This window comes from Pantherophis guttatus, chromosome 15, assembly GCF_059756535.1.
Source record: "Pantherophis guttatus breed Tessera chromosome 15, ASM5975653v1, whole genome shotgun sequence".
NCBI lineage: Eukaryota > Metazoa > Chordata > Lepidosauria > Squamata > Colubridae > Pantherophis > Pantherophis guttatus.
Window position 1 is genome coordinate 20,149,606 of NC_142077.1, and position 21,327 is coordinate 20,170,932.

Here is a 21,327-nt window from a genome sequence, read left to right on the forward strand (position 1 = left end):
GATAAAGGTCAAATGCATATAAAAAGGTTGTATAATGCATTAGTGGAAATAGATTCAGAAACAGATTTAGTTAAGGACTGTATGATAAAATGGGCACAAAATGTAGGTGAACCAATAACGATGGAAACATAGGAAAAGATATGGGTTAGAAATGTAAGATTTACGCAAGCACAAAATCTAAGGGAGAATTTTTACAAGATGTTTTATAGATGGCATTTAGATCCAAAAAAACTAGCTTGTATGTATCCAAACTTACAATCCAAGTGTTGGCGATGTGAGTGTAAAGATGCTACATATTTTCATATATGGTGGACATGTAAAAAAATTAAGGCTTTTTGGATAAAAATATGGTGGATTATTCAATATTTTGAAGAAAAAAATTAAATTCACACCACAGTTCTTTCTGTTGGGAATAGTTACGGATTGTACTGTAATAGAGACTAAGCTGGTTTTGAACTTAATAATGGCTGCCAGGTTACTGGTGGCACAGTATTGGAAGAAGGAAGATCCACCCACCATTGAGGAATGGACATTAAAAGTTGTGCATTTGGCAGAAATGGCAAAAATTTCATCATATCTTAAAGACTATTCAAATGAGAGGTATATATCGGAATGGAGAAGATGGATTGATTATATACAGAAGAAATATCCGAATAAGAAGATTCATATAGCTTATGAATGAAATAATTTTAAGTAGTTTATATCAGGTTTTTTTTTTTTTTTTTTGTTGAGTTATAAGGAGTTAAGGACCTAGGGAGAATATGAAATGTAATAATTTGTTAGCATATTCTAGTTTTTGGTTTGTGAATGCTATACCCTGTGCTTGTTCTGGGAAGTCTAGGGAGAGGGGTGGTGGGGAGGGAGGGGTGGGGGGTGAAAATGTTTGTATTTCTTATAAAACTTTTCAATAAAAAAAAAAGTAGTTGCAAATAGATGTGTAGTTTATAACTGTGGGTCTATTTTGCAAGGGGGAAAAACTATTATTGCTGAATTGTATTCAACTGGGGGGAGAATATGCATGTTTTTGTCTGTTTTTAATGCACAATTTTTTAAAAATATTTTGTGTAGGGTTTTTTTTTTGTCTTTGTAATTGTTTTATTTTCCAAAACTTGTATTTTACCTTTTTGAATAAAATAAAATTTAATAAGAGGGATATAAAGTTTCCAGTAACAATATTTATGATTTCCACACAGAGAAGGGTACATGAGTAAAAAACAGTAGAAAAATATCTCATTTTTAGCAACTAAGACTTGAGTAACAATAGAGTCTCCTATAAGAACATGAAAGAGGGACTGGAAGAAAGATGAGGGATACCAAACTTAATATTTATGTTTGTGGAAATGATCTCAAAATCGTAGTTAACTGGAAACAAAATCTGAGTCAGCAGGGAGATGTTCATGGAAAGAAGGCAAATGCAGCCATAAGAATCTCAGGAAGTGAACGTTCTGGTTTGGGGTGACCCCAACTCAAGGACCAGGTCCCCTTGCGGGGAGACCACAAGGGGGAGAATTTGCACAAAATCTACGTGTGAACTTCAGGGAAGGAGAAATAAGCCAAGGAAGAGATCAGAGGAGCTGCTCTTAGCCTTGAGGAAAGAGAACAAGGAGAAGAGCTGAAGATCAGGAGGAGTCTGGGAGCCCCTTTTCCAACTGACACAATCTCTCGGTTGGAGAAGGGAGGATGCAGCCCTCTTCCAATCACTGACACACGTTACACACGAGTGTAAGATCTGCTCACTATTATTCCAGAGTGTCAGTCATGCAAATATGCATTCAGTTACAAGAGAGGAGAATTTAGCTGAAGAAGAGAAAAAAATATGATAAAAGGATGAGCTGTTTTAGAGCTGAGCCAGTGAAGCAGAGAAGTTCAGTCTCCTCTTCATGGATTATCTGAGTGCAAAGACGGAGCAGCCATCAGTCAGAGAAGCTTTAACTGGGATTCCTGCAGAGAGGAGGGGTTGGGCTAGATGGTCTCAGGGTCTCCTCCAAGTTTATGCAGGTTGTCATGCCACAACATGTATCTATTGTGCTGTTGTTGCTGTAGCCCCACCTAGTGGCCGGGGACAGATAAGCCTAACTGTATGGTCTGAAGCCAGACTCCATTTTCTCTCAGCCTTTGGAGGAGACGGAAGCAGCCGGTTTGACCGAGACACCTGGTCATCCGGAGGCCTCCGTCCCTCACACGGAGCATCGCTGGAGAGGTTCCAGCTGCTTCTTTGTTGGCTGTTAGTTAATGTTGCCTATCTCCTATTTATATCTGATTTTCACTCTCTGCATTTCCTCAGTTTCTCCGTGCCCTTTTCTCCCAATGAAACACCCAGATCCACCCCAGGCTCCCTTTCACTGGAGGAGAAGAGGGGGGTTTAGCTGCCTGTTGAGCTGCACACAGACCCACCTGCAGTGGGGACGGAACAAAGGGGAAATTCCACCATGCTCATCACAAACCCACAAATACAGGAATTCATTTAAGAAAGAATACAGCATTTTCAAATGAGCAGAGTTTAATATTAAAATGCCGTGGTATCTACTCTTTGGAACCATTATTCCCTGAGTAATTGAATTGGCCAGATCTGTTGAGATGTTTCCCCTCCTTCTCCTCTGGATTCCTCCTCCAAAGGATCTCAGATTATTGGATCCATATCGGAGCCCCATACCTGCCACAGCTGCAGCCTTGAAGACCTCAAACTCTTTTCTCCCTCCTTCCTTCTCCTCCTCGATCTGGAGGAATAAGCGGCATTCAAGGCCTGGGCCAGAGTCTTCATCATACTGTAACGTTGATACTCATTTGGGACCCGGATCCTTTTCCATTTCCATTGGGTCTCCAGTGGGGCTTTCTGGGTGCATCTTTTACGGCCTTTGACAGAAAAAACGTTCTTTGAAAGAAAACAGAGAAAATAAAAATCTTGAAACTTTTCTTCCAGAAAGAAATTGGGTTCAAAGGCTTCATCCATTGGCCTTTCTTTTAACAGAAAACGAAAGTTCAAAACACTATGGATGTATTTGAAAAGCCTGCAATTGTTTATTGCATAACCTAGAAAATTTGTGAGGATCCAGACTTTTCCTTCAATGGGTCCTGGCCGATGCATAAATGTGAAATGGAAAGGAAGAATTCTCTCCCAAATGGAATCAAATTCCATGAAGTGAACAAAGACGTTGACTTGTCTCCACTTAGAGAGGGAATCCCTGAGGGATGCTGTATATCCAATTCTTGAAAACAGTTGTGATATAACCACACAAATTCCACTCCTGACAAGCATAGGAGGAAAAATCCTCATGAAATTCTCTCCATTTTCTGTGTCTGAAGCAAAGAGGCCAATCAGGGTCCATCTGAAATGGAGGAGCAGGTGGACAATTGCTGGGTACTGGAATCCTTCTTTGGGATTCATCCAGTGGAAAAAGGAAAATTTCCTTTTATCACTCAGAGACTCTGAAACAATGTCATGACTGATCTGAAAAAGCAATGAAGAATGCTGTGTTATATTTGGGATCAGATCAAGTCCAAAATATTATATTTTAATAAATCCAACCTGGTTCTCCTGAATGTGTTAGAATAGTTTGTTAATCAGACATTGTTTAAAATATTAAACACAGAATATTAGCAAGATTGTATCATAATAATGGAAAATAATAAGCAAATTAAAAACAATAAAAATGTAAATCATATTACTGTATCACCCCTACAATTGATCACAATTAGATTAACACGTGCAAATGCCAACTGAAGTATTCTATTCCAATAAAGGGCCTATTATAATTTTCGAGGATTGCTGCATCTTTTTTTGCTTCTATATCCCAGATTCTTTCTGGAGGAAATTTTTTAACTTCTTTCTCCAGTTATACAAGAAACAGGCAGACCTTGTAAAGAGCCGCCTTTACAACTGAAAGGCGGCTCGAAAAACTCCATTTCCATAAGGAAATGTGAGACAGAGCAGGTGAGGGCAGGTAGAGCTCTCTGCGAAGCCCCAGAGTTTTTTTTTACTCTTGGGGACGAAGCAGATGAGGCTCCCTATTTCCCTCGCTGCTGCTCCGGGCTTCGGGAGACCTCTGCTTTTTTGCAGAGCCAGGCGACGAGAACAAGCCTTTTAAAGAAAATTAACAGATTGTTTAATCAAAGAGGATGAGATCTGGACCTGGGACCCTAAATCGCAAGTATTTTTATTGATTTTATAAATGAGATTGAAGAAACGAAAAAAGAAATTTAAAATGGCAACTGCTGAGGCTTGAGAAGGGAAAGCTGAAAGAGAAAGTCCTTCCGTCTCTTAACAAGCCACAAAGTAGCGGAATAAATACTGCTGGCTACAATTGAGAAGAAAAAGTTCTACTTTTATGTTTCCTTTTTTCTGGAGATCTGATACTGATCTTGTTTGGAAAGAAGCTTTCTTTTCTTAAAAAAGAGTTTGTCTGTGTGGAAGGATGGCGTTTAAATTAACAAAGCCAGACAAACAAGCAGTGGGGGGGGGATTCCCCCATTTACAAATTACGTGAATGAGTTTTAAACCTACAGACTCAGAAAAAATGATTTTAACTTAATTGAATTTCTTTTGGAGGAGATGGTAAGAAGGGATGAGATTGTGAACCAGAATCTTGAAAAATTTAAGCAGGAAATTAAAGAATTGATACAATCAAAGTATGACAATTTGCAACAAAAGATTGCAACAGTGACTAAGGGTTTTTCAGAAATTGTTATAAAGTTGGATACAAATATCAAGTTATTAGAGTCTAAAATGGAGGAGGTTGATGACAAGATTTACAATTTGGATAATAAAATACAAAGAATTGAAAATGACTTGATAAATACTCAAGACAATAGCTCAGAAGAAAAATTTAAAATGGAAGTTGATCATAAGACTTGCAATGTAGAAAATATAAAACAATGGATTGAAAAAGAAGTTTGAATGATGTAACACAGGTTCACAGAATTTGCGATCAGAGTGAGAGGATTACAGGAAAATAACAGAGATGATTTAAGGAAAATATCTGCTGAAATTCTGGTTGGGATTTTAAAGGTTCATCCTGAGGAAGTATTCTGCAGGATTGATAGAGTCTACAGAGTAAATTCTTGGATTGCAAAGCAAAGGCAACTGCCTAGAGATGTGGTGATTTATTTTTACAGACAAAGAAATAAGAAATAATATTGTGCAAAAATCTTTTAATTCTACTTTACAACTGTATGAAAGAAAGATTTGGATATATAAAGAGTTACCGCCCAAGATGTTAGTAGATAGAAAGAAATTTGGTTTCCTGGTGACTGAGCTTTAAAAACAAAATATTTTATTTAGGTGGGATGTTCCAGTTGGTATAATATTGAGATATCAAGGAGAAAGATATCAATTAAATACTGTTGAAAAAGCAGAAGAATTTTATTATAAGATTTTGAAAATGAGTTCAACATCTTCATGCATAATACAGGATAAGCAGAAGGAGTTGGAAATAATGGAAAAACATCGAGCTACAGAGGTCTTTGTAGATGAATCGCCTTTGGATCCTTTAGATGTCTCAGATGGACTACTTATAAATACGAGAGAAGCGGCGTTGGATTCTAATGTGAAGACTCATCAAGTCACAGACAAGCATGAAAATCAATCAGTTGATACACAACTTATAGAAAAGAAACCTGAATGGCGATCTAAGTTACAAAAGCAAAACTAACAAGATCAAGTTATAGATCAGAACGAAAATCGAACAGTTGATATACAACTCATAGAAGGGAAATCAGGGTGGAGATCAAACCCACAAGAAGTCAAGAAAAAAAAAGAAATAGGTCTCGCAAAAATAAAAATTTTTAAACTAGGCAACAGTGAAGCCAGTTATCTAAAATATGACTGAATATATGAAAAGACAGTTGAGGCGAAGTATTGGTTAATATTATCCTGAGGAGAGTGACAGACCTCTGCAATGCCGTATTTTTGGGATGTGAAAAGGGCCTTAAACTGTTGGATTGGAATTATCTATTTTGGATTCTTTGATAAATGTATTACGTTTATGCTGAGTTATATGGCAAGAGAGCTACATTGGGGCATGCAGAAGATCTGGTTGTTACCCCATTATGATGGTTGGAATTAATAATCTTGAAGAAAGCCACTACTATAGATACTATATGGAATACAATTATAATATCACTCGGGTGGTTGTTTTCTTTTTTTATATATACATATATGAAGATATTTATTATTGATGGGGGCAGATGACAACTGAGGATTCCGAACATTCTGCTGGAATTAGGATGTGATGTTACCCTAATATGGGTGATGGAGTTAATAATCCAGTTCAAAGACATTATAGAAGACATTATATGGATTACAAGTTTAAAGTTATTGATTTTATCTATATAAGGGATTTTTTTTTTTTAGCAGGGTGGGCAGAAGAATAAAGATATTAAGAATTGTTATTTTGTAGGAAAGTGGGTGGAGACAGGCTAGTTTATTGATTGTTTAGTTTAAGAAAAGGGATGTCTAAGAGATACATTTATGGGAGTGGAGGAAATGGATAGACTATGAGTTGAATAAATGTTAAATTAGGATTAATTATATAGTTTTATAGTGGAAGGCTGCTTTGAAATGTTATATTAATATACACAAAAGATTAAATATTAAATTAGGATTTATTATATAGTTTTAAAGCAGAAGGTTGTTTTGAAATGTTATATTAATATACATAAAAGGTTTGATTTAAGAGATATATGTATGGGGGAGGAGAAAAAGGGCAGATTATTGCTAAATTGAGAGTTATAATAATATTACTATGCTAAATCAGAAGTTATTACACAATGCTACAGTAGAATGTTATTTTGAAATGTATAGTAAAAGGGGGATATAATAATATTATTAGAAAGAAAGGGTCAGTATTTGGGGGATGGAGTAAGGGAATGGTAAAGTATTATATAATCTGTTATGAATTTGGATTTTACTTTGAAGAAGTCACAGGGGGAGGGGTGGTGAGGGGGGGTTAGGGAGGAGGGGGGGAGAAAAAAGGGGGAAAAATCTGTATTTGAAAAACTTTTTCAATAAAAAAAAAAAAAAGAAACAGGCAGACCTCAAAGCCTAATAAGATTTGTCAGTTGCATAATCCAAGTTTGGTCTATTATTATTATTATTATTATTATTATTATTATTATTATTATTATTATTATTTATTTATTTATTTAATTTTTATACCGCCCTTCTCCCGAAGGACTCAGGGCGGTGAACAGTCAGAATAACATACATATAATGTGAAATAAAAACAATTTAAAATAATTAAACCAATTTGGCTCATCAGTTAAGATCCTCAGCACAGAATTTAGACAATTTGAAAATTTATGCCAGCCCGTCTTGGTGAAACAGAAAGGTCTTCAGGGCACGACGGAAAGTACGGAGATCTGGGATCATTCATATCCCTGGGGGTAACCTGTTCCAAAGGGTAGGTGCCCCCACAGAGAAGGCTCTCCCTCTGGGAACCACCAGTCGACATTGCTTTACTGACGGCACCCTGAGGAGGCCCACTCTGTGGGAGCGTACTGGTTGGTGGGAGGTTATCGGTTGCAGAAGGTGGTCTCATAGGTACCCAGGTCCTAAGCCATGGAGCACTTTAAAGGTAAGAACCAACACCTTGAAGCGCACTCGGAAGACCACTGGGAGCCAGTGCAGCTCGCGTAGGAGAGGTGTTACATGTGAGCGCCATGTCGCTCCCATAATCACCCGCACGGCCGCATTCTGGACCAGTTGGAGCCTCTGGGTGCACCTCAAGGGGAGCCCCATGTAGAGAGCATTACAGTAGTCCAGTCGGGAAGTGATGAGGGCATGAGTGACCATGCATAAGGAGTCCCGATCCAGAAAGTGATGCACCTGCAAATCAGGCGAATCTGATAGAAAGCTCCCCTGGCCACGGCCGTCATATGTTCTTCAAAAGACAGCCGCATGTCTTTTCCGGTTTGCAAGCTTCGGCGACGGCGGTGATTTTTTAAAGACCGCCAGCCCCGCCGCCTGTAGAGCCGCCCGCGAACGAGGAGCGGCTCGAAAACTCCGAAATCTTGAAGATTGTAGGAGCAGAGACAGCAGGGCACAGGTTGAGCCCCTGTAACCCCCCCAGGGAATTGCTTCTGGGGGTGAAAACAGGTGCGGCTCCCTCCCAACCTGCGGAGACTCCGGGCGGCGTGGGACGATTCTGCCTTCAGCAGAACAAGCCGGCAGCAGCAAACTTTTAAAGTGAAAGGAACTAACCCTAACAAACAGCGGAAATATCAACTTGAATCCAGAAACTTGAAAATTGCAAGTATTAGTGCTTTGTTGACTTTTTAAATCAAAAGAGAAAGTGAGCGAGTGAAAGTGATTTGAAAAAATATGGCGCCCAGCATTTGAGTTAACGAGCTAGTGAAAGTGGATTTGTGAAGCCTTCCTGCTTTGCTACAAAGTTATAAAGCTGCTACAAAGTTGCTCTATCTAAAGAAAAAATTTCTTTTTCTAAAATTTGACTTTGCTTTACTTCAGTTTCACTTGATTAAATCTGGGGGACTTTTTTAGAAGTTTCTGTGGAAGAGGGAAAGGAAAAAGAACTTCCCTCTTCAGAAAAACTAGCTTACGTGGCACGATGGCTTCAAAGAAGCAGGAAGGGAAGGCAACAGGGGGGGGATCCCCCATACATAAACAAGAAACACAGCTTCCCTCTGCACAGCAGTTACAGACCCAGAAAAAAGAATTTGATGTGGGAGACTTAAAACAATTTATTTCTAAAACTCTGGATGATAAATTTCTAAAATCTCAACAGGAAATAGATGATAAACTTCAAAAATCACATCAGGAATTTATGCAGGAAATTAATGAAGTTAAAGATATGGTGAAACAGAATCAAAATAAGGTGACCAAAAAAATATCAGAAGTGGCGTCTGGCCTGGCAGAATTTATTGGGAAAGTTGATTTTAAAGTTGAAGAATTTAAATCAGAAGTTAATGTCAAGATGAAAGACAATGATTATAAAATTGATGAAGTTGACAATAAAATGCAGAGAATTGAAGATGAGATTGTTATGATACAATTCCGGGCGATGGAATTCGCCATACGGCTTCGGGGAATTCGAGAGGGGGAGAGACAGGATTTGAGACAAGTTTGTTCTGAAGCCTTGGCCAAGATTCTACAAGTTAATCCTGATGTGGTATTTCACAAAATAGATAAAATTTACAGAGTGAACTCTTGGGTGGCCAGACAAAGACAACTGCCTAGAGATGTGGTCATATACTTTACAGATAGAGAAATTAGAAATGATATCCTGCAAAAATCTTTTCATACTTCTGTACAAGTGGGGGGTTCACGACTTGAAATCTTTAAAGAATTACCTCCTAAAATGTTGAAAGCCAGAAAAGAATTTGGTTTTCTTGTTAAGGAATTGAAAAATTTACAGATACCCTTCCGGTGGGATGCACCAGCTGGGATAATTTTTAGATATAAGGGAGAAGGATATCGGTTGAATACCGTGGAGAAGGCACAACACTTTTACACTACTATTTTTAAGGAAAGAACACCATCTCCACGTACATCCACAGTTTTGGAGATTAAAGAGACTGAAGAGAGGCAATTGCAAGAACAGTCCAAGCAGGAATTAGAAGTAGTGCAAGGTGCAGAAGGAGGTTTTTTGAGTGAGCCCCTGTTTGATTCTTCTCCAATTTTGGACTTGATTCAGTTGACTGAAGTTAAAGATCAACGTATAACTAGAGCTCAATCTAAGCTACTTAAACAAAAGCAACAACAACAACAGGAAAGACAAGACAAGAAGGCAGTTAAGAGTACTGTACAAGAGAGTGGAGCTATGGGAGGAGCGAGATCGAAGCTCTCGGATGAACTTCAAGCATATTGCTCTGTGCTCCAGAAAGAGGCTGATGACCTTTAAGTGTTTATCTTGGAATGTCAATGGGTTGAATTCAGCACAGAAAAGGAAGAAACTATTTACATATTTGAAACAATTTAATAATGATATAATATGTTTACAAGAAACGCATATTACAACTCAAGATCAAAAATATTTGATAAACTCAAAACTAGGAGCACATTTTATATCTTCAACTTCGCAGAAAAAGAATGGTGTGGTTATTTATGTAAATAAAAAGTTAACAGCTAAAGTTATAGAAGCAGATCAAGATGGTAGGTTTGTAGCAATTGAATTGTTTACAGCAAATGGCCAAATTCTTTTGATTGGAATTTATGCTCCCAATCAACAACAGGACTATTTTTATAAGATGTTACATACTAAAATATTGCAATGGGACTATAGATCTATTTTAATTATGGGAGACTGGAACGGAGTAATTGATTCTAAACTAGATAAAAGGAGTTTGGCAAAGTCTAGAATTAGACTACCACAGACTTTTTTTGATATGAAAGAAGATATGGAACTAAAAGATGTTTGGAGAATACATAACCCAAAAGAATTGGATTACACTTTCTTTTCTGATAGACATAGATCCTTTTCTAGGATTGATTTTATCCTGTTGTCAAATGATCTACTTGTTAAGACAAAAAGAACAAAGATTTTTCCAAGAACTTTGACTGACCATAGCCCTGTATGGATAGAAATTGAGATGGATAAGGTTGAGAGACGTTCTTGGAGATTAAATGAGAACTTGTTTAGATATGAAAAAAATACAATAGAACTTAAAAAGCATCTGAAAGAATTTTTTGAAATAAATTTGAATAAAGGTACCCCAATTGAAATTGTTTGGGACGCAAGTAAAGCTTATATGAGAGGGGTACTTATTTACATGAACTCTAAACATAGACTGTTCCGACAAAAGAAAAGATCTGAATTGGAAACGGAAATAAAGAATAAAGAACAGTTACTTATTAAAAACCCAACAGATGAAAGAATACGAAGTGCTATAAAACTTTTGAAAGACCAATTTCAAATGCTTATGGCGGAACAAGTTGCAACAAACTTACAATATGCGAAGCATAATACATTTTGCAACGCTAACAAACCGGGCAGATGGTTGGCTTACACATTGAGGAAAAAACAAAGTATACGGACTATTGATAGTATTGATATTGGAGGGAAAGAAATTTTTCAACAAAAATTAATTAAAAAAGCTTTTGTGGACTATTATACCAAACTATATGCCAAAGAGGAGGTGCAGAATGGATTTATAGAAAAATATTTAAATGATAAGAGAGTTACAAAAATTACTGATCAACAAAAGGAAAGAATGAATTATCCTATAACAGAGGAGGAGATAATAGCAGCAATTAAACAGTTAAAAACAGCCAAAGCTCCTGGCACGGATGGTTTGACCGCAGTGTATTACAAAACTTTACAAGCTGAAATGGTGGGACAACTTAGAGATTTATTTTGCAATATTCAACAAGGGGGTAAAATACCCCCATCATGGACAACTGCTTATATATCTTTGATACCAAAAGAACAAGTTGGTCCTAAAAAACCAGAGAATTATAGACCAATATCTCTTTTGAATACAGACTATAAAATCTATGCGAAAGTATTAGCCAACAGGTTGATGCCAGTAATTCAAAAGGTGATTCATGAGGATCAAGCGGGATTTATTGAGGGCAGATATATGAAGGACAATGTAAGGCAAGTAATAGATTTATTGGAATATCTTGATAAGAATAAACAGATTCCTGCAGTGCTGGTTTTTTTGGATGCAGAGAAGGCCTTTGATAGAGTGGATTGGAATTTTCTACTAAAGACTTTAAAAAAGATGGACTTTGGGGACCAATTTATACAGGCGATTTCAGCAATTTATCAAGAGCAAAAGGCACAGATTATTATTAATGGAAGTCTGACGACAGAGTTTAAAATTGAAAAAGGAACAAGACAGGGATGTCCGTTGTCCCCACTTTTATTTATTCTAACATTGGAAGTCTTGCTAAATACAATACGGGACTCTAAAATTTTGAAAGGCATAATGATAAGGCAAGAGGATTATAGAATAAAGGCATTTGCAGATGATCTGGTTGTTACCCTATCACAACCAATGGAATCAACAATCCTGATGAAGGACATTATACAAGACTATGGTAGAGTTTCAGGTTTTAGACTGAATTCAAAAAAGACTAAAATGATAGTTAAAAATATGACACAAGATCGTAAATATGAGCTTGAAAGGAGGGCAGGTTTTGAAATTGTATCTAGGGTAAAATATCTTGGAGTTCAGGTTGCAGAATCAAACATGAAATTGTTTCAAAATAATTATGAGGTGTTGTGGCGAGAGGTTCAGAAAGATATGGAGACTTGGAAAAAGCTGCAACTGTCTTTACTTGGAAGAATAGCAGCAGTTAAGATGAATATTTTGCCAAGATTTCTGTTTTTGTTTCAAATGATTCCGGTGCTTAAAAGTGATAAACAACTGAAAGTTTGGCAGTCTGGTGTGAACAAGTTTGTCTGGAACGAGAAGAAGCCGAGAGTGAAATTGAAAATTATGCAAGATGTTCCAGAAAGAGGAGGCCTTAAACTCCCAAACCTACAGTTATATTATGATGCAGCAGCTTTAACTTTAACAAGTGATTGGTTTGGAAGTAAAAAGACTGGAATATTGAATGCAGAAAGTTTTGATCTTGAATTTGGATGGCATGCTTATTTATTTTATGACAACAAAGTAGATAAAGTATTTAAAAGTCATATACTTAGAGACTCTTTGATGAGAGTTTGGAAGAAGCACCGACTCAAATGGGATTATAAAATACCGCTATGGCTGGATCTTGGTCATACTTTGTGGAATACAAATATAATGTCACTCGGGGGGTTTTTATATAAAGAGGTTCTTTTTACAGATGCGGGCAGATGGCAGCTGAAGACATTACAGACACTGTTGGATGAAGGGTTTAATTTAACTTGGTTACAATATAATCAATTACAACTGAGATGGAAAGAGGATCAAAAAACTGGTATTATGTTGCATGAGGAAGAATTGGTTAGACATATAAGAGAGAAAGGTCCAATGCATATTAAAAGGCTTTATAATGTTTTGTTAGAAAGAGATTCAGAAACGGAATTAGTTAAAGATTGTATGATTAAGTGGGCACAGAATTTTGAAGAACCAGTGATGCTGGAAACTTGGGAAAAAATTTGGGTACAGAATGTTAAATTTACACAGTCGCAAAACCTGAGAGAAAATTTTTATAAAATGTTTTATAGATGGCATTTAGATCCTAAAAAGTTGTCATGTATGTACCCTAATGTTCAGCCAAAATGTTGGAGATGTGAATGTTTAGATGCTACATATTATCATGTTTGGTGGACCTGCAGGAAAGTTAAGGCTTTTTGGATAAAAATTTGGTGGGTCATGCAGAATGTTTTGAGGAAAAAAATTCAATTTTCTCCACAGTTGTTTTTATTGGGTATAGTTAAGGGTTTTACACGGGGTGAAATAAAATTGATATTGTATATGATAACAGCAGCAAGATTGTTGATAGGTAAATATTGGAAGAATGAAGCTTTGCCCACTATTGAGGAATGGACTTTGAAGATGGCTAGTTTTGCAGAGATGGCGAAGATTTCAGCATATTTAAAAGACTGTTCACAAGAGACTTATGAATGGGAATGGAAAAGGTGGATAGAATATGTTCAGAACAAATACCAAACTAGAAAGTATCAAATAGCTTTTATTTGAAAATAATGTATTAGAAATATTTTAAAGAGACAAAGTGGAAAAATTATACAGGGGGAGGGATGGGTTCAAGCTTATATATCAGTGTTATTAGTTATGAGTACATAATAGGGAAGTCTGGGGGGGGAGGGTTAGGGAGGGTTAGGGAGGATGGGAAGTTTGGGGAGGGAGGTGGGGGGGGTGAAAAAAGGGGTGAAAATGTAATTGTAAAACTTTTGCAATAAAAAAAAAAAAAAAAAGACAGCCGCATGTCCAGGAGGACACCCAAGTTGCAAGCCTTCTCCGTGGGAGCCAATGACTCACCCCCAATAGTCAACGATGGTATCAGCTGGCTATATCGGTACGCCGGCAGCCACAGCCACTCAGTCTTGGAAGGGTTGAGTTGGAGCCTGCTTCTCCCAATCCAGATCCGCACAGCCTCGAGGCACAGGGACATCACTGCAAGGGCATCATTGGAGTGGTCTGGGGTGGATATGTACAGCTGAGTATCATCAGTGTAAAGATGGCACTACACCCCAAAACCACGGATTAGCTCACCCAGCGGCTTCACATAAATGTTGAACAGAAGAGGTGAAAGGACCGACCCCTGCGGCACCCCACAAATAAGGTGTCCTGAAGTCGACCTCTGCCCTCCTGCCAGCACAGACTGTGACCGGTCGGAGAGATAGGAGGAGAACCACCGTAGAACAGTGCCTCCCACTCCCAGCCCCTCCAGTCAGCGCAGCAAGATACCATGGTCGATGGTGTCAAAAGCTGCTGAGAGATCTAATAGAACCAGGATAGAGGAGCAGCCCCTATCACAAGCTCTCCAGAGATCATCAACCAATGCGACCAATGCCGTTTCAGTGCTGTAACCAGGCCTGAAGCCGGACTGGAACGGATCTAGGTAGACAGTTTCATCCAGGTACTGCGGGAGTTGCTGTGCCACCACACTCTCAACAACCTTTGCCACAAAGCAAAGGTTGGAGACTGGACGGTAGTTTGCTAAAACAGCCGGGTCCAGAGAAGGCTTCTTGAGGAGGGGCCTCACCACCGCCTCTTTCAAGGCAGAAGGCAAGAAACCCTCACTCAAAGAAGCGTTTATAATCCTCTGGAGCCAGCCTCGTGTAACCTCTCGGGAAGCCAGTACCAACCAGGAGGGGCATGGATCCAATAAACATGTTATCGTGTTCAATTTCCCCAGTAACCTGTCCACGTCTTCAGGGGTCACAGGGTCAAACTCATCCCAAATAACATCCTCAAAACCCGCCTCCATCACCCCGTCCGAACCCACCCAGTCAGAGTCCAAGCCTTCCTGAATTTGAGCGATTTTATCGTGCAGATATTGTGCAAAATCCTCAGCTCGACCTTGCAAGGGGTCTTCCCATGCTACCAGGTGGAGGAGGGAGCAGGTCACCCTAAACAAGGCGGCTGGGCGATTTTCTGCCGATGCAATAAGAGCAGAAAAATAGTTATATTTTGCCGCTGCTATCGCCACTAAGTAGGTCTTAATATGAGACCTCACCAGTGTTTGGTCAGATTCGGAACGGCTGGTCCTCCAACTGCTCTCTAGGCGTCTTTTCCAGCACTTCATTTCCCTCAGCTCCTCGGAAAACCAAGGAACCATGCAACGTCAACGCCAGGTCAGAGGCCGCAAAGGCACAACCCGATCCAAAGCGCCAGCGGCCATCCTATCCCAGGCTGCCACCAGGTCTTCAATCGAGTTGTGAGCTAGAGTCTCAGGAAATGGCCCAAGCTCCATCTGGAACCTATTAGGATCCATCAGGCGCCTGAGGTGGAACCACTTAATCGGTTCCGCCTCCCTGCAGTGGGGTGTAGCGGACAGAAAGTCAAGCCTAAGGAGAGAATGGTCTGACCATGACAAGGGTTCAATGACTATATCCCCTATACATAGGCCATTCAACCACTGGTCAAATACATTGAATTGAAGTTTTGTCTGTTCCAACAGCCACAATTTTCAGAGTCTGTCAGTTTCCATAGATTAAATTTTATGCCAATGCCCATATTTTCTGAATTCAGACAAAGCAGAAATTGGGTAAATTCCCAAATCAGCTCTGAGGGCAACAACTGGAGTCCTTTTACCCACCTCAAGATCCTCCTCAGAGGCTGAGATTGGGTTGGTTCTGCTGGTGGTTTCTCTCTGAAGCCCCAAACATCAGATTGATGGAAGAACATGGGGGAAAACTGGGCCTCAGATACTTTAATAATTGGGGCTGAGGAAGCTGGAGAGCTATGAGGTTTTCATTTAAGCACCACTTTCACTCCCGCCCTTTCTCTAACTGAGCTCCTTGGATGATGAGGGAGCCAAGATTCAGGCTCAGAGAAAACAACCCCAGGTAAGGAAAGGTGTTACTTGCTCTAATGGCCAAACATCTATGGCTATGATGTCATTTCACAAAGGCCATAACTTTTGAACTTGCTTTATAAATCATCAGATAATTATTAAGACAAAACAATCCAAGTCTATACAATCCAATGTCTAAGTATGATAATATCACATTATCTGTATAAATCAGTGTATTCCAATAGGAATTTAGCAGTCTAAACATGTGTACCTATAACAGAACTTATAACAAAATAAAAGGGTTGGAAGGGACCTTGGAGGTCTTCTAGTCCAACCCCCTGTTCAAGCAGAAAACCAGGCATAATAGTTGTAACTGTGAGAGGATCCTGGAGTCTTCGTGGACAACCAATTAAATATGAGTCAAGAGTGTGCAGCGGCAGCCAAAAAAGGCAATGCAATCCTAAATCACATTAACAGAGGGATACAATCAAGATCAAGAGAGATATTAATACCACCCTATAAAGCCTTAGTAAGACCAAACCTAGATTCCTGCATCCAGTTTTGGTCACCACACTACAAAAAAGATGTTGAGACTCTAGAAAAAGTGCAGAGAAGAGCAACCAAGAGGATCAGGGGACTGGAGGCTAAAACATACAATGAACGGTTGCAGGAACTGGGCATGGCTGGTCTAGTGAAGAGAAGGACCAGAGAAGACATGATAGCAGTCTTCCAATATTTGAGGGGCTGCCACAAAGAGGAGGGGGTCAAGCTGTTTTCCAAAGCACCCAAAGGCCGGACAAAGGCCGGACAAGGAATAATGGATGGAAACTGAACAAGGAGAGATTCAACCTGGAAATAAAGAGATAAAGTTGCCTTCAGAAGTTGTGGGAGCTTCATCACTGGAAGCTTTCAAGAAGAGACTGGACCGTCATCTGTCAGAAATGGTGTAGGGTCTGCTTGGACTAGATGACCTACAAGGTCCCTTCCAACTCTGTTAATCTGTATCTATCTATACTATTCCAGACAAGTGGCTGTCCAGTCTCTTCTTAAGAGCCTCCAGTGATGGACCACCCACAATTTCTGAAGGGTAGACGTTCCATTCCTCACCATTAGGAAATTTCTCCTTAATTCTAGGTTGTTTCTCTCCTTGATTAGTTTCCCTCCATTGTTTCTTGTCTTGCCTTCTAATACTTTGGAAAATAGGTGGACCTCCTTTTCTCTGTGGCACCCCCCCCCAAATATTGGTACATTGCTATGATGTCACCCTTAGTCCTTTTCACTAGACTAGACATACCCGATTCCTGCAACTGTTCCTCATATGTTTTAGTCCACAGACCCATAATCATCTTAGTTCCTCTTTTCTGCTCTCTTTCCAGAGTCTCTACATCTTTTTTATAATATGGAGACTAAAACTGGATGCACTATTCCAATTGTGGTCTTGCCAAGGCATTATAAAGTGGTACCAATACTTCATGTGATCTTGATTTTATCCCTCTGTTAATGCAACCTAGAATTGCAATGGCTTTTTTGGCTGCTGCCACAGATTGCTGGCTCATATTTAAGTGATTGTCCACTAGGACTCCAAGATCCCTCTCACAGTTACTGCTATTGAGCCAGGTTTCACCTAATCTCTTAGTGTACATTTGGTTTTTCTAGCCTAAGTATAAAACCTTACTTTTCTCTACAATGAATTACAGTTTGTTAGATAGGCCCAGGGTTCAAGTCTCCCTAGATCCATCTGGATCTTCTTGAGCCTATCTTCTGGGGTGTTGGCTATTCCTGCCACTTTAGTGTTGTCTTCAAATTTGATGATTTCCCCATTTCTCCCCTCATCCAAATCATTCATGAAGACGTTGAAGAGAACTGGGCCTAAAATGGAGCCTTGGGGTCCCCCACTGCTTGTTTCCCTCCATGCAGACGTAGTTCCATTGAGGACCACAGGCTGAGCCCATCTGGGGGTGATGCTGTCTATCCCACATATTTTCAGCTTCCCAAGAAATAGGTTGTGGTTTCTTTGTCAAAGCCTTTCTGAAATCCAAGTACTGTATATTACATGTACTGCATTTCATTGGTCCACTGATTTAGTCATTTTTGTCAAATAATGAAATAACGTTTATTTATGATCTGTTTTTTGATCCTGCATTAGTCCTAGTAAGTCATTCATATCTAGACTGAATAAGAAGGGTTTAAATATGCACCCTTCCCTTCCCCCTTGGTAAGCATAGATCCTTCTTCTCATGGCTCCATTGAGCCCAAACCTCCCTCTCAAACAAGGGCTTGGATCAGGGCCAACAGTCTAAGCTCCATTTTGAGGGCAAAACATTTTCTCCATCATATTTCTCTGTTTATTGAGTCAAATGCTGCACTAACATCTAGAAAGCCTGCAAACCTTGTTTTACCTCACTGATATAGATTAGATATTTCAAGACAAACTTGTTGCCAATATTAGATTATGAATATGCATTATTTCTTACAAAATCTATATAGCATTTAATTCTACCCAGAATCTTCTGCAAGGAATGAATTTTTCTCAAGTTTAACTAAGAGGATCATGGCATAAATTTTAGCCACAATATCTGCTACTCTATTTGGCCTATAATTGCTAGAGTAATTTTTATTCCACTTATTAGATGGATAAAATGCTACGATTGCCAACTTCAATCCTACTGGATAGGGCAGGCATCATTTATGTGTGAAAATGAAGATGCCAATAGAGTCCCCAACAACCAGGGATATTTTTTGATCAGTTAAATAGTTGGTAGAATATCTGTCAAGTATTTGCAAGCCATTGGCACATATATCATACAGACACTAGTGGAGGCAGAAAGTGCCCCCACCCCTATGTGGAGAGGAGGGGCTTACACTGAGTATAAAACCCCCTCTAACCTTTCCACTTTGCTCTCTCTTTTACGTTTGTTCTCCATGAGACATGATCTTTGATCAGGGTAGTCACACACGCTGTGTGCCCCCTACACTAATGGATATTAAGACAGCCTTTGTATATAGTTAATATGTTTTGTTATATGAATAAATACATTTATCACATTTATTCATGCATCTGCCTTTGGACTCTTCTATGCTCCTGGGTGTTTTCTACGATCCCAATTTCCACAGAATGGTAGCAGAGGGAATGGTAGCAGAACTCCACTCCAGGAGCTGCTGAAAAGGCGAGATGCCCTCCAAAATAACCTGTGAGAGAAGCTCCCCTGTTGTGACCAGAGGCCTTCAACGGAGGAGAACTTCACAGCAGCCCCAGACTGAATCAACGATGGAAAACATTGAAGGGGGTTTCCATCCAGCTACACCCTGGCAGCCAGAGGCCACCCAGATGCAGCAAGAGATCCCAGGGGCCGAGCCAGGCAATGTTGGAGAAGGCTTCTTCAGCTCTGATGAAGAGGGGGCAGAAGGACCAGATGAAAGCCTGGACAGGCAAGTGGCTGAGATGTCAGAAGAGGAGTGCCGAGCAGCGCTCGCCTGCCTCCTGAAGACAAGGGCAGCAGCCAGAGAGAGGCCTGAGGAGGCAGCACCAGAGATGCCTGCCATCCCGGTAAGGACTCCCCTGCCTGATCTCTCCAAGATGGCGCCTGCCTCCAGAGAGACTCCCCCCCACCCAGTTTCCCGCCAAACAAAATGGCCACCAGGCCACTTCCGGAGGCAACTTCCTCCAAGATGGCTGCTCCCCTGCGCACTTTGCCAGAACCACGAGCCAGGCCATCCCCAGCTCCACAGCCCAGGCCTACAATGCCAGCCAGTCAGTTCAGCATTCCACCGGCCCAGAGGACCACTTCGAACCCACAAGCCCCTTGCCAGGCCCCGCCTGCCAAGGCAAACATCAAAGAGGCCATAGAGGTCCTGGTCGCTGCCCTGGAACTTATGGAGCAACCACCCACTGGCCCCCCCGAGGCCCCAGACCCAGCTGCCCACTCAAGGAGGGCCCCAAATCCAACCTCCCACCCCCGGAGGAACCCAGATGGACCTGCAGCCTCCCACCCCCCACTGCAGAGGCGCTCACCACTCACTGAATGCTCCAGGGAGGCCCAGGCTGAGGCCTCCGCACCTTTCCGGTCCTGCTGGGATGATCCGGAGCTGCAATCCTGCTCCTCTGATGGAGAAGAGGAGATCCAGAGACATTTCCAGGCCTATCCAGCCCATGGACCTCATCTGATGGGCCTCCAGTCTCCAGAAAGATCTCCAGGCCTTCTTCCCACTCCTCCAAGGTTTCCCCGCCACATCGATGATGTCCGGCCCTATTCTGAGGCTCCAGCCAGACCTGACTTCAGAGCTCAGAGAGGGAGATCGGAGCTCCAACAAGAAAAGGCTTTGGAGCATGCTCCATTTCCTGCACGTGCCCAGTTGCTTCAAACTACAGAAGGACTACAAAAAGGAGCCAGACCTAAGCAATCGATCCCAGGCTTAGGGATCCCAATGCCATTCACAATAGGATCTTTTCAGTCATTTGAACAACTCCCCATGCAGTTTAATGGCAATAATTTTGTAACTTTGCCAAATAATTTTGAAAAATTACATTTAAGTGGTCAGAATTTTAAAAAATGGTGTAAAGAGATTCAGATAATTCTCTTAAGAGAAAATACTCTGGACATGATCAAAAGACCACCCCCTTTACCTTGGAGCCCTGAAATTGAGTTCCTGCATAAAAGAGCTTACACAACCCTGTTAAGTTCTATAGACACAGCTCTGTATGCCAGTCTTTCAGATGGCCTCACAGCTCAGGAAGTTTGGACTGCCCTATATAATTTGTTCCATAGTGACAATATGGCTGCAACCAGCAGATTGTCAAGAATTTTCCACAACTATAAACTCAAACCTGGTGTCAAAATGGGGGAACATTTGGCAACGCTTAAAGCCATGAGGGATGAGCTTATACAGAGGGGGGAGCCTGTTTCTGAATCCACTTTAATTAGTGTGATGTTGAACTCCCTAGACAAATCCTGGAGTCCCTTTATTATTTCTCTAGAAGGGGTTTCTAGGGAACAAAGAAATATAGAATACTTTTCTGGCCGCTTTATTGAGGAAGATTTAAGGCGCAGAGATGAGGAACAACAAGAAATGAAGGAGGCATATCACAGGCCTAGGCCTCAGAGGAGGCGCCAGGACACAAGTGAAAGGATTAATACCCTTCCCACCTGCTTTGACTGTGGCATACAAGGTCACTTTAAAAGGGAGTGCCCTCGCTCTAGGGCCAACACGGCTGGACTTAAGTACAATAAAAATAAAAGAGGCCGTGGAAGAGGGGGAGGTGGTCATAAAGGATACCAATTCTGTAGTGTTACTAGTGACAATCACACCTCCCAGGTAAAGGATGCTGAGGGGCTGTGGCTTCTTGATTCAGGTGCATCAACGCATATAGCCAACACGAAGCCACGATTTAAGGTTTTACACCCACTCAAGTCCTCAGTAAAAGTTGCCACTGGGGACAAGGCAGAGGTAACTGGGGA